General features: G+C 35.3%; 1 protein-coding gene across 2 annotated transcripts in view; it reads right to left on the reverse strand.

Annotated features, from left to right (window-relative positions):
• LOC115131479 (KH domain-containing, RNA-binding, signal transduction-associated protein 3-like) overlaps positions 1–13,262 on the reverse strand; it is a 177,773-nt gene that overhangs the window by 115,922 nt on the left and 48,589 nt on the right. The window lies entirely within an intron of this gene.

Genomic DNA, 13,262 nt, shown 5'->3' on the forward strand with positions numbered 1-13,262 from the left:
CAGGCTAGCATTGGTCAGTGTACAATGTAACTGGGGTAATGGAGGGAGGACTTCAACAGAAACGCACTCATTCTCAATAGACATATACTGCCTAAGCATGATATCTGAGTGACTAAAAATGTCTAACTTCTGGATCTATCGCATACAGGCTAATAAAGGGAAGAAATGGAAAGCTGTGTTCAGTTCAGTGGCAATCTAGGCTGTCTCTAGATTTGACTTTCTAATTGTTGCATATTATTATCATCGCATCTTAAAATCTTGCTTCTCAAATTACATAGGCTGTGAGTTCGTTGGCGGTTTTGGTAAAGCAATCAAATAAATAAGAAAAGGAGACTGTGTCCTGGCTCTATGAAGCTGGACAGCATTAGATTACAAGAATAAAAAATGAAAGACAAAGAAAATTAGTCTTAACTAGGATAACAGATGTATCAGTAAACTGGGATCACTTCTAAGCCTCAACTCATCCCAGGAGGGAGCAGATTCCTCCCGTTCTGAGGAGAGCCCAGATTAATATTAATGTGACCTCACAACATGGCTTACAGAGAGTCTATCTTAGTTCCTCAATGCTCTGGTTGTCCTCAAGGCAATATTCAGTATCCCGTGGATGAGTCAATGTCTCGTTATTGGTATCAACAGATTTGTAATATGTCAATGAAAACCCCCAAGGTTCATGGCTATAAAGAAAATATCCACACAGTTTAGGTCATCTATAATACCCAGCTGTCTCCTTTAACCAAACAACCTAAACTGCAGTTTTCTGTTCTATTTCCACAGTGGTTCTGTGAATACGTATCAAGAACACAGTTTTTACTGAGTGCCCTCTTCTCCTCTGAACCGGTGGTGACTGTAGCGGTGGATGGAGTTCAACTGGCACTGCCGAGACCCTTGATTCCAAGAAAAAGGTATAATTTGATGGGGTTGTGCTTCTTCGTCCTCCATCAAAGAGGATAGATATGTCATTAAAATTGCATTTACAGCTTCGGTGACGGCTAGGCTCTACACAGTACGGGGCCTGGCCCAGCTGTCTACTCCTCTATTAGACATTGAATCACTTAAGAGAAGCAGCACACTGATTTAGACTACATCCATCCTTCCATTTAAAATGCATTAAGCTGGAGGAGATTTGTAGGATTATGCTTGACTTCTACATCAGGCTGTGAGTGGTGAGGAGTTGAGATGACGGGGTGGAGAGGGGGGTGCGGGGAGGCAATCAGGTTACTACATCCTCTAATGTCACGTTGTAGAGAGGGTCAATATTACGATGTGATATTGAGAAGATCAAGCAGCAGAGGTCTAATGGCAGTCACATCAAATATTGATCATGCAAACTATGTAGGGAATGCATAGGTTGCATTGGTGGCTAAACTGTGACATTTTCACCAAACTCCTTGAGACTAGTTGATAGATGCATAAGGTTGAAGGTATGACTTTTCTTCCAAACAGGAGGCAACATGCTTCTGGGCAATACTGGTCACACACCATGAGTTTGGCGACTAATGCTTGAACATTCTTCATCTAAATGTGTTCTGAACTGCTCCTTATTCTGTCTTCGTGTTGTTTATGTTATGTTTTCCAAAATAAAGAAATGAGGTGTTTGTAGAAACTTACTCAGGCAGAAAATGTCCACTTTTATGATGGTAAAGCATGTCAGAGCAAATCGTATGCAATGTTTCTGTGATTTAGCATGGACAAAACATTTTGGACTCCTACATTGGACTCCTACATAAGGTAGACAAAGTAACTCCACATTCTAACTCAATTTGAGTCAACTGGAACAGACTGGTGCTTTAGAGTTAACGAAACAAAATAATTGTTTTCATTTTTTTTAACCTGTTTTATGTAATAATCTCTTAATCGTTTTCTCAAACATTGCGATGAAAACCTACATATCCTATTTCTGTCTCAACTTAATACTGAAATACCTCCCAGTCAAACAAAGAATATATAAAATATTGTCATGAAACAACATTACAGTATGTGTATATTATAGTAAGAAGAAACAACATTACAGTATGTGTATATTATAGTAAGAAGAAACAACATTACAGTATGTGTATATTATAGTAAGAAAGAAACAACATTACAGTATGTGTATATTATAGTAAGAAGAAACAACATTACAGTATGTGTATATTATAGTAAGAAGAAACAACATTACAGTATGTGTATATTATAGTAAGAAGAAACAACATTACAGTATGTGTATATTATAGTAAGAAGAAACAACATTACAGTATGTGTATATTATAGTAAGAAACAACATTACAGTATGTGTAATAGTAAGAAGAAACAACATTACAGTATGTGTATATTATAGTAAGAAGAAACAACATTACAGTATGTGTATGTTATAGTAAGAAGAAACAACATTACAGTATGTGTATGTTATAGTAAGAAGAAACAACATTACAGTATGTGTATATTATAGTAAGAAGAAACAACATTACAGTATGTGTATATTATAGTAAGAAGAAACAACATTACAGTATGTGTATATTATAGTAAGAAGAAACAACATTACAGTATGTGTATATTATAGTAAGAAGAAACAACATTACAGTATGTGTATATTATAGTTATATGTGTATATTATAGTAAGAAACAACATTACAGTATGTGTATATTATAGTAAGAAGAAACAACATTACAGTATGTGTATATTATAGTAAGAAGAAACAACATTACAGTATGTGTATATTATAGTAAGAAGAAACAACATTACAGTATGTGTATATTATAGTAAGAAGAAACAACATTACAGTATGTGTATATTATAGTAAGAAGAAACAACATTACAGTATGTGTATATTATAGTAAGAAGAAACAACATTACAGTATGTGTATATTATAGTAAGAAGAAACAACATTACAGTATGTGTATATTATAGTAAGAAAGAAACAACATTACAGTATGTGTATATTATAGTAAGAAGAAACAACATTACAGTATGTGTATATTATAGTAAGAAAGAAACAACATTACAGTATGTGTATATTATAGTAAGAAGAAACAACATTACAGTATGTGTATATTATAGTAAGAAAGAAACAACATTACAGTATGTGTATATTATAGTAAGAAAGAAACAACATTACAGTATGTGTATATTATAGTAAGAAATAAACAACATTACAGTATGTGTATATTATAGTAAGAAGAAACAACATTACAGTATGTGTATATTATAGTAAGAAGAAACAACATTACAGTATGTGTATATTATAGTAAGAAGAAACAACATTACAGTATGTGTATATTATAGTAAGAAAGAAACAACATTACAGTATGTGTATATTATAGTAAGAAGAAACAACATTACAGTATGTGTATATTATAGTAAGAAGAAACAACATTACAGTATGTGTATATTATAGTAAGAAGAAACAACATTACAGTATGTGTATATTATAGTAAGAAGAAACAACATTACAGTATGTGTATATTATAGTAAGAAGAAACAACATTACAGTATGTGTATATTATAGTAAGAAGAAACAACATTACAGTATGTGTATATTATAGTAAGAAGAAACAACATTACAGTATGTGTATATTATAGTAAGAAGAAACAACATTACAGTATGTGTATATTATAGTAAGAAGAAACAACATTACAGTATGTGTATATTATAGTAAGAAGAAACAACATTACAGTATGTGTATATTATAGTAAGAAAGAAGAAACAACATTACAGTAAACAACATTACAGTATGTATATTATAGTAAGAAGAAACAACATTACAGTATATATTATAGTAAGAAGAAACAACATTACAGTATGTGTATATTATAGTAAGAAGAAACAACATTACAGTATGTGTATATTATAGTAAGAAGAAACAACATTACAGTATGTGTATATTATAGTAAGAAGAAACAACATTACAGTATGTGTATATTATAGTAAGAAAGAAACAACATTACAGTATGTGTATATTATAGTAAGAAGAAACAACATTACAGTATGTGTATATTATAGTAAGAAGAAACAACATTACAGTATGTGTATATTATAGTAAGAAGAAACAACATTACAGTATGTGTATATTATAGTAAGAAGAAACAACATTACAGTATGTGTATATTATAGTAAGAAAGAAACAACATTACAGTATGTGTATGTTATAGTAAGAAGAAACAACATTACAGTATGTGTATGTTATAGTAAGAAGAAACAACATTACAGTATGTGTATATTATAGTAAGAAAGAAACAACATTACAGTATGTGTATATTATAGTAAGAAAGAAACAACATTACAGTATGTGTATATTATAGTAAGAAAGAAACAACATTACAGTATGTGTATATTATAGTAAGAAGAAACAACATTACAGTATGTGTATATTATAGTAAGAAAGAAACAACATTACAGTATGTGTATATTATAGTAAGAAAGAAACAACATTACAGTATGTGTATATTATAGTAAGAAATAAACAACATTACAGTATGTGTATATTATAGTAAGAAGAAACAACATTACAGTATGTGTATGTTATAGTAAGAAGAAACAACATTACAGTATGTGTATATTATAGTAAGAAGAAACAACATTACAGTATGTGTATATTATAGTAAGAAGAAACAACATTACAGTATGTGTATATTATAGTAAGAAGAAACAACATTACAGTAATATTATAGTAAGAAGAAACATTACAGTATGTGTATATTATAGTAAGAAGAAACAACATTACAGTATGTGTATATTATAGTAAGAAGAAACAACATTACAGTATGTGTATATTATAGTAAGAAGAAACAACATTACAGTATGTGTATATTATAGTAAGAAGAAACAACATTACAGTATGTGTATATTATAGTAAGAAGAAACAACATTACAGTATGTGTATATTATAGTAAGAAGAAACAACATTACAGTATGTGTATATTATAGTAAGAAGAAACAACATTACAGTATGTGTATATTATAGTAAGAAGAAACAACATTACAGTATGTGTATATTATAGTAAGAAGAAACAACATTACAGTATGTGTATATTATAGTAAGAAGAAACAACATTACAGTATGTGTATATTATAGTAAGAAGAAACAACATTACAGTATGTGTATATTATAGTAAGAAGAAACAACATTACAGTATGTGTATATTATAGTAAGAAGAAACAACATTACAGTATGTGTATATTATAGTAAGAAGAAACAACATTACAGTATGTGTATATTATAGTAAGAAGAAACAACATTACAGTATGTGTATATTATAGTAAGAAAGAAACAACATTACAGTATGTGTATATTATAGTAAGAAGAAACAACATTACAGTATGTGTATATTATAGTATTAGTATGTGTATATTATAGTAAGAAAAACAACATTACAGTATGTGTTATAGTTACAGTATGTAATTATAGTAAGAAGAAACAACATTACAGTATGTGTATATTCAATGTGTCATAGTAAGAAAGAAACAACATTACAGTATGTGTATATTATAGTAAGAAGAAACAACATTACAGTATGTGTATATTATAGTAAGAAGAAACAACATTACAGTATGTGTATATTATAGTAAGAAGAAACAACATTACAGTATGTGTATATTATAGTAAGAAGAAACAACATTACAGTATGTGTATATTATAGTAAGAAAGAAACAACATTACAGTATGTGTATATTATAGTAAGAAGAAACAACATTACAGTATGTGTATATTATAGTAAGAAGAAACAACATTACAGTATGTGTATATTATAGTAAGAAAGAAACAACATTACAGTATGTGTATATTATAGTAAGAAGAAACAACATTACAGTATGTGTATATTATAGTAAGAAGAAACAACATTACAGTATGTGTATATTATAGTAAGAAGAAACAACATTACAGTATGTGTATATTATAGTAAGAAGAAACAACATTACAGTATGTGTATATTATAGTAAGAAGAAACAACATTACAGTTACATATATGTAAGAAGAAACAACATTACAGTAGTGTAATTATAGTAAACAACAACATTACAGTATGTGTATATTATAGTAAGAAGAAACAACATTACAGTATGTGTATGTGTAATTATAGTATATTATAGTAAGAAGAAACAACATTACAGTATGTGTATATTATAGTAAGAAGAAACAACATTACAGTATGTGTATATTATAGTAAGAAGAAACAACATTACAGTATGTGTATATTATAGTAAGAAACAACATTACAGAAACAACATTACAGTATGTGTATATTATAGTAAGAAGAAACAACATTACAGTATGTGTATGTTATAGTAAGAAGAAACAACATTACAGTATGTGTATATTATAGTAAGAAGAAACAACATTACAGTATGTGTATATTATAGTAAGAAAGAAACAACATTACAGTATGTGTATATTATAGTAAGAAGAAACAACATTACAGTATGTGTATGTTATAGTAAGAAGAAACAACATTACAGTATGTGTATATTATAGTAAGAAGAAACAACATTACAGTATGTGTATATTATGGTAAGAAGAAAAAACATTAAAGTATGTGTATAATATATTAAGAAGAAACAACATTAGTAAGAAACACACAATATAACTGGTCTGTAGGTTTGAGCAGCATGATCTGCCAGGTTACAGATCAATACCATAGCTACCTGCTGTCATTTCAATGTGTCACAGTCCTGTGTTAGCCCAGTATTTGATGTAGACGCTATTTTCCCCTAAAATTGCCCCCTGCTCGTGACTCTCTGTAGATTTCCATGACAACTGACAGACTGTGATGAAAAGCGCCATATTCTGGGTTTCAGTGTGTTAAGTGGTTACCTGCAGCCTTCAGGCCACATTCTGTGGCCAAGAGAACCGCATATTAACACAGAGGGAATTCAACTAATTTCCCTTTGTCCTTTTAGACAGACAGGACTCTTAGGGCTACAGCACAGGGGGAAAAAACTGACATTAAATTGACATTTCAAATAAAAGAGTTCAAATGAACTGTTGTTGTTTTTTTATATATATTTTTTATTTTTATTAAAAGTGATGTTTTAGTTCTGCAATGGAGAAAATGATTCTTACATTTGGCTGTTAAGTGAAATTAAGGACCAAATGAAAATAAATGCTAGAACAGGAACTTCATGTCATTATTCTGTAATGTTCTGAAGCAAAGCCTTAATGAACTGTGTAACACTAGAACAAGCCTGGTCAGTTTCCTCACAACAGGAGACCAGGCTCTCCTCGCCTCAGTTCATTAAATCAATCTAGGACAGAATTCCCACTAAAATACATTTACATTTACATTGTCAACACCTCCTTCTCCGTTTGTCAGAGGATCCTTGCATGCCTTTGTTCCCTTGCATGTCACAGCATGCCTTTGTTCTATTCCTAATACGACCACAAATTCAGTGTGAGTCAGGATATCAGGCTGTGACCCTAGAAAGAGAAAGAGCTCAGCTCAGACCCTCCAACTACGCAGGGTTCTCTCAGCTCAAAACTCAGACCATCACACAGGGTTGTCTCAGCTCAACACTCAGACCATCACACAGGGTTGTCTCAGCTCAAAACTTAGACCATCACACAGGGCTGTCTCAGCTCAATACTCAGACCATCACACAGGGCTGTCTCAGCTCAAAACTTAGACCATCACACAGGGTTGTCTGGGCTCAACACTCAGACCATCACACAGGGCTGTCTCAGCTCAATACTCAGACCATCACACAGGGCTGTCTCAGCTCAATACTCAGACCATCACACAGGGCTGTCTCAGTTCAATACTCAGACCATCACACAGGGCTGTCTCAGCTCAATACTCTGACCATCACAAAGGGTTGTCTCAGCTCAATACTCAGACCATCACACAGGGCTATCTCAGCTCAATACTCAGACCATCACACAGGGCTGTCTCAGCTCAATACTCAGACCATCACACAGGGCTGTCTCAGCTCAATACTCAGACCATCACACAGGGCTATCTCAGCTCAATACTCTGACCATCACACAGGGCTGTCTCAGCTCAATACTCAGACCATCACACAGGGCTATCTCAGCTCAACACTCATGCCACCCGCCAACGCTGTCCTGAAATCTCCATTTCACTCTGGCTCCTTGACAAGGTCAGACTGGCGGCAGGAATTCATCTCAGCCCCTAATCTGGAGATTAAATTCTCTGGGCCCTCCCTTTCCTTCTCTCCCTCTCGGTTTCTCTCCTTTTCTCACTGCTGCCCTTGCCCTCTCTCTCCCTATCTCCCATGCCCTCCCAGACCCTCTCTCTCTCCCTGCAGCCCCTGCCCCCCCTCTTTCCCTCTATCCCTCACTCCCTGTCTCTCCCTGGCTCTCCCCTGGCCCCTGGCAGCCGGGTACTCTGCTGTGAGGTAAGTAACGTGCCCAGACCTGCTTAGATCTACCTGCATCTACCTGCGTAGATGTTTTTATTTAATTTTTTATAAACAGACACTGAATATCCTTTTGAGCATGGTGAAGTTATTGATTGCACTTTGGATGGTGTATCAATACACCCAGTCACTACAAAGATACAGGCATCTTTTCTAACTCAGTTGCCGGAGAGAAAAGAAACCATTCAGGGATTTCACAATGAGGCCAATGGGGACTTTATAACAGTTTAACAGAGTTTAATGGCTTAGGAAAAAACTGAGGATGGATCAACATTTTAGTTAGTCCCCAATACTAATCTAACTGACAGAGAAAAGAAGGAACCCCGTACAGAATACAAATATTTCAAAACATGCATCATGTTTGCAACAAGGCAGTAAAGCAATCCTGCAAAAAATGTAGAAAAGCAATTAACTTTTCGTCTGGAATACCAGGTTTATGTTTGGGGCAAATCCAATTCAACAAATTATTGAGTAACACTCTCCATATTTTCAAGCATAGTGGTGGCTGCATCATGTTTTGGGTATGCTTTTAAAAGTTAACGACTGGGGAGGTTTTCAGGATAAAACAATTTATGGAATGGATCTAAGCACAGGAAAAATCCTAGAGGAGAACCTGGTTCAGTTTGCTTTCCACCAGACACTGGGAGATGAATTCCCCTTTCATCAAGACAATAACCTAAAACACTAGGACAAATCTACACTGGAGTTGCTTACCAAGAAGACAGTGGATGTTCCTGAGTGGCCAAATGGTTGTCTAGCAATGATCAACAACCAGTTTGACAGAGCTTGAAGAATTTTGAAAATAATAATGGGCAAATGTTGAACAAAGGGGTTTCTACAAAGTATTGACTCCGAGGTGTGAATACTATATCTGTATATAAGTTTCAAAAAATTTGATTTAAAAAAAACATGCTTTCAATTTGTCATTATGGTGTAGTTTATGTAGATTGGTGATCAAAAACTATATTTAATTAATTTTGAATTCTGACTGTAACACAACAAAATGTGCAATACGTAAAGGGGTATGAACACTTTCTGAAGGTGCTGTATCAGGATGTTCTGACAAGTCAGGTCTCCTACCAGTTCATATACAGCACCAGTCAAAGGTTTGGACACACCTACTCATTCAAGGGTTTTTCTTTATTTTCACTATTTAATACATTGTAGAAGAATAGTGAAGACATCAAAACTATGAAATAACACTTGGAATCATGTAGTAACCAAAACGGTGTTAAACAAATTAAAATATATTTTACATTTTAGATTCTTCAAAGTAGCCACCCTTTGCCTTGATGATAGCTTTGCACACTCTTGTCACGCCTTGGTCTTAGTATTTTGTGTTTTCTTTAATTATTTGTTCAGGCCAGGGTGTGACATGGGGTTATTGTATTGTCTTATTGGGTTTTTTGTAGGCATTGGGATTGTGGTTGATTAGGGGTGTGTCTAGTATAGGCTTGGCTGCCTGAGGCGGTTCTCAATCAGAGTCAGGTGATTCTTGTTGTCTCTGATGGGGAACCGTATTTAGGTAGCCTGGGTTCACTGTGTATTTAGTGGGTGATTGTTCCTGTCTCAGTGTAGTGTTCACCAGATAGGCTGTAATAAGTTTCACGTTCCGTTTGTTGTTTTGTATTTATAAGTTATTTCATGTATCGTCATTTTCTTCATTAAAGTCATGAGTAACCACCACGCTGCATTTCGGTCCTCTCTTTCGACAAACGAAGAACGACGTTACAACTCTTGGAATTCACTCAACCAGCTTCATGGGTAGTCACCTGGAATGCATTTCGATTAACAGGTGTGGCTTGTTAAAAGTTAATTTGTGGAATTCCTTTCCTTCTTAATGAGCCAATCAGTTGTGTTGTGACAAGGTAGGGTTGGTTTAAAATACCAAGTTCATGTTATCATTATTTGTTTGGGTTGTTTAAACTACAGAATAATCTAATTCCTTTGCTGCATCCCCTGGAAGCAGCTAAAAAAAGGAATCCAATAACTGCCACTAATATATAGCTTAGAGTTAACATGATTCCCAAATGGCACCTTATTCCCTACATAATGCACTACTTTTGACCAGAGCCCATAGGGAATAGGGTGCCATATAGGGTGGGACCCATGCAGTACTAACTCTGAACAATATCCCTTGACTGGTAGACTAATTCTGAACTCCGAACGCTGTCATGGAAAAACCTTGTCTGATTAAACCGTGTTCTTCAGAAGGACAGTGGGTTTCTCAGCCTGCTAGATTGACAGCATTTTAATCCCCATGAACATTACGTTACATGTGGCCCCAGCCAGTGTGACAGTCTTCTACTGTCACAACCAATCTGGGTTAAAAGTCTAAGTAGTTCCAATAACCTCTGACCTGCATGTCAATGCAGACTCAAATATCTCCTTGTTGACGGCCTCAATCCACTTAAGACGTAAATAATAACAATAGTTCAAGGCCCTAAAAGAAAACAAACAAACCACGAAATACAAACACACACACACTCACACACGCACACACACACACACACACACACACGCTCACACACGCACACACACACACACACACACACACACACACACACACACGCTCACACACGCACACACACGCACACACACACACACGCTCACACACGCACAAGTTATGTCCCCAGACACTTTGCTATAAGACTGCCTCGGTTGCATATTCAACAACAAACCATTATGCAAGATGTTTTGTTAACTAAAATACCTGACACACATTTTAGAAAACCACTTTCAGGGTATATTCTACAGTATGTGTCATTTATGTCTTATCTGTAGCCCGTTATTAATATTTCTAATATTGATATATAATATAGTAACTCAAAATGTAATACATTTCAACTCGATCTCTGACATGATATTAGTGTCAGGTGTATAAAGCAGATTTCAATGTAGATTTATTTAAGTCTACGTAGAAACACTCCGTGTGACCCTGATTCAGCCCACTGCAGTAAACAGTTAAGTGAAATACCAGGAGAGACTTCACAGATACTAAGAAACCCTATGCAGTTATAAACATGCCAGTAAACTGCATCACCTACACTACATTTAACTCAAACTTAACTCAAACATTTAACTCAAACAGTTCTTCTGACACTGCAGCAGTCAGACTGCAGCGCACAGGCTCGTTCCTCAAACGTGTTATATAGGTTAATGGGATTCTCTATGCATAATTCACAAATATTCTGTTCATAAAATATTCTGTTTTCCCACAAAACAATAGATTAGCAGAAAACGAAGCTGCTCTGGAGAAACCTCTACCCAGCGAGATAAAGCACCCATGTAGAGAACATCTGGGGTTCAGGTAGCTAGTTAGGTATGCCTTCCTGTATTAAAGGCATGAAGGCCAGGCTTCCTGTGGAGTTGAAGAATACAGGGATGCAGTAGCAGAAGGCTGGAATGATGGTCTCCCACTCCAATGAGATGCTAACCCCCCCCACCACCATAACACACACACACGCATGCACACACACACTCCAAATAGAAGCTATTGAAGCTTCACCCTATACCTGCCCTCTCTGTCCCCTCACACATGTCCTGTCCCTTCCCCCCTCTGCACCCACGCATGTCCTGCCCATTTGATGTCTGCATCAGCACATTTGTTTCTCCCGCTGTCCAATCCTAGACACACTAGACTACCTGCACTTTGAAGGTGTCTGATTAAAAATGTTGTTTAGGAGGTTGTGGAGCAGTAAGATGCGAGTTGACGTGAGCCATCCTGGGGAAGGGACCAGGAGTCTTTCTCCTGTCAGATTCACTCTAAAATGAACCACTATCTCTGTGTGGCTTTCCAGAACAAGAACCCAGAAGCCTGCCCATGGTTCCTTATGGCAACACTGTAAACACTGATGCTGGTCCACCATAGGAAAAAAAACATATAACAGACACTAAACTACGGCAGTGGATTGTGAACAGATTCTGAGGAAATAACACACTTTGCATGTTGATATGTTATAGTGAGTGAGAAAACGTATTCTGTACTGTACCAACCTCTGTATTATACTGTATCAACATCTGTATTATACTGTACCAACCTCTTTATTGTACTGTACCAACCTCTGTATTATACTGTACCAACCTCTGTATTGTACTGTACCAACCTCTGTATTGTACTGTATCAACATCTGTATTATACTGTACCAACATCTGTATTGTACTGTATCAACCTCTGTATTGTTCTGTACCAACCTCTGTATTGTACTGTACCAACATCTGTATTATACTGTATCAACATCTGTATTGTACTGTACCAACATCTGTATTATATTGTACCAACCTCTGTATTGTACTGTATCAACATCTGTATTGTACTGTACCAACATCTGTATTATACTGTACCAACATCTGTATTGTACTGTATCAACATCTGTATTATACTGTACCAACCTCTGTATTGTACTGTACCAACCTATGTATTGTACTGTATCAACATCTGTATTATACTGTACCAACATCTGTATTGTACTGTACCAACCTCTGTATTGTACTGTATCAACATCTGTATTGTACTGTACCAACCTCTGTATTATACTGTACTAACCTCTGTATTATACTGTACCAACCTCTGTATTATACTGTATCAACATCTGTATTGTACTGCATCAACATCTGTATTATACTGTACCAACCTATGCTGCGGTCATCCCCCTCTTCAAAGGGGGGGACACTCTTGACCCAAACTGCTATAGACCTATATCTATCCTACCATGCCTTTCTAAGGTCTTCGAAAGCCAAGTCAACAAACAGATTACCGACCATTTCGAATCTCACCATACCTTCTCTGCTATGCAATCTGGTTTCAGAGCTGGTCATGGGTGCACCTCAGCCACGCTCAAGGTCCTAAACGATATCTTAACCGCCATCGATAAGAAACATTACTGTGCAGCCGTATTCATTGATCTGGC

This window comes from Oncorhynchus nerka, linkage group LG7 (genome assembly GCF_034236695.1).
Source record: "Oncorhynchus nerka isolate Pitt River linkage group LG7, Oner_Uvic_2.0, whole genome shotgun sequence".
NCBI classification, from domain to species: Eukaryota; Metazoa; Chordata; class Actinopteri; order Salmoniformes; family Salmonidae; genus Oncorhynchus; species Oncorhynchus nerka.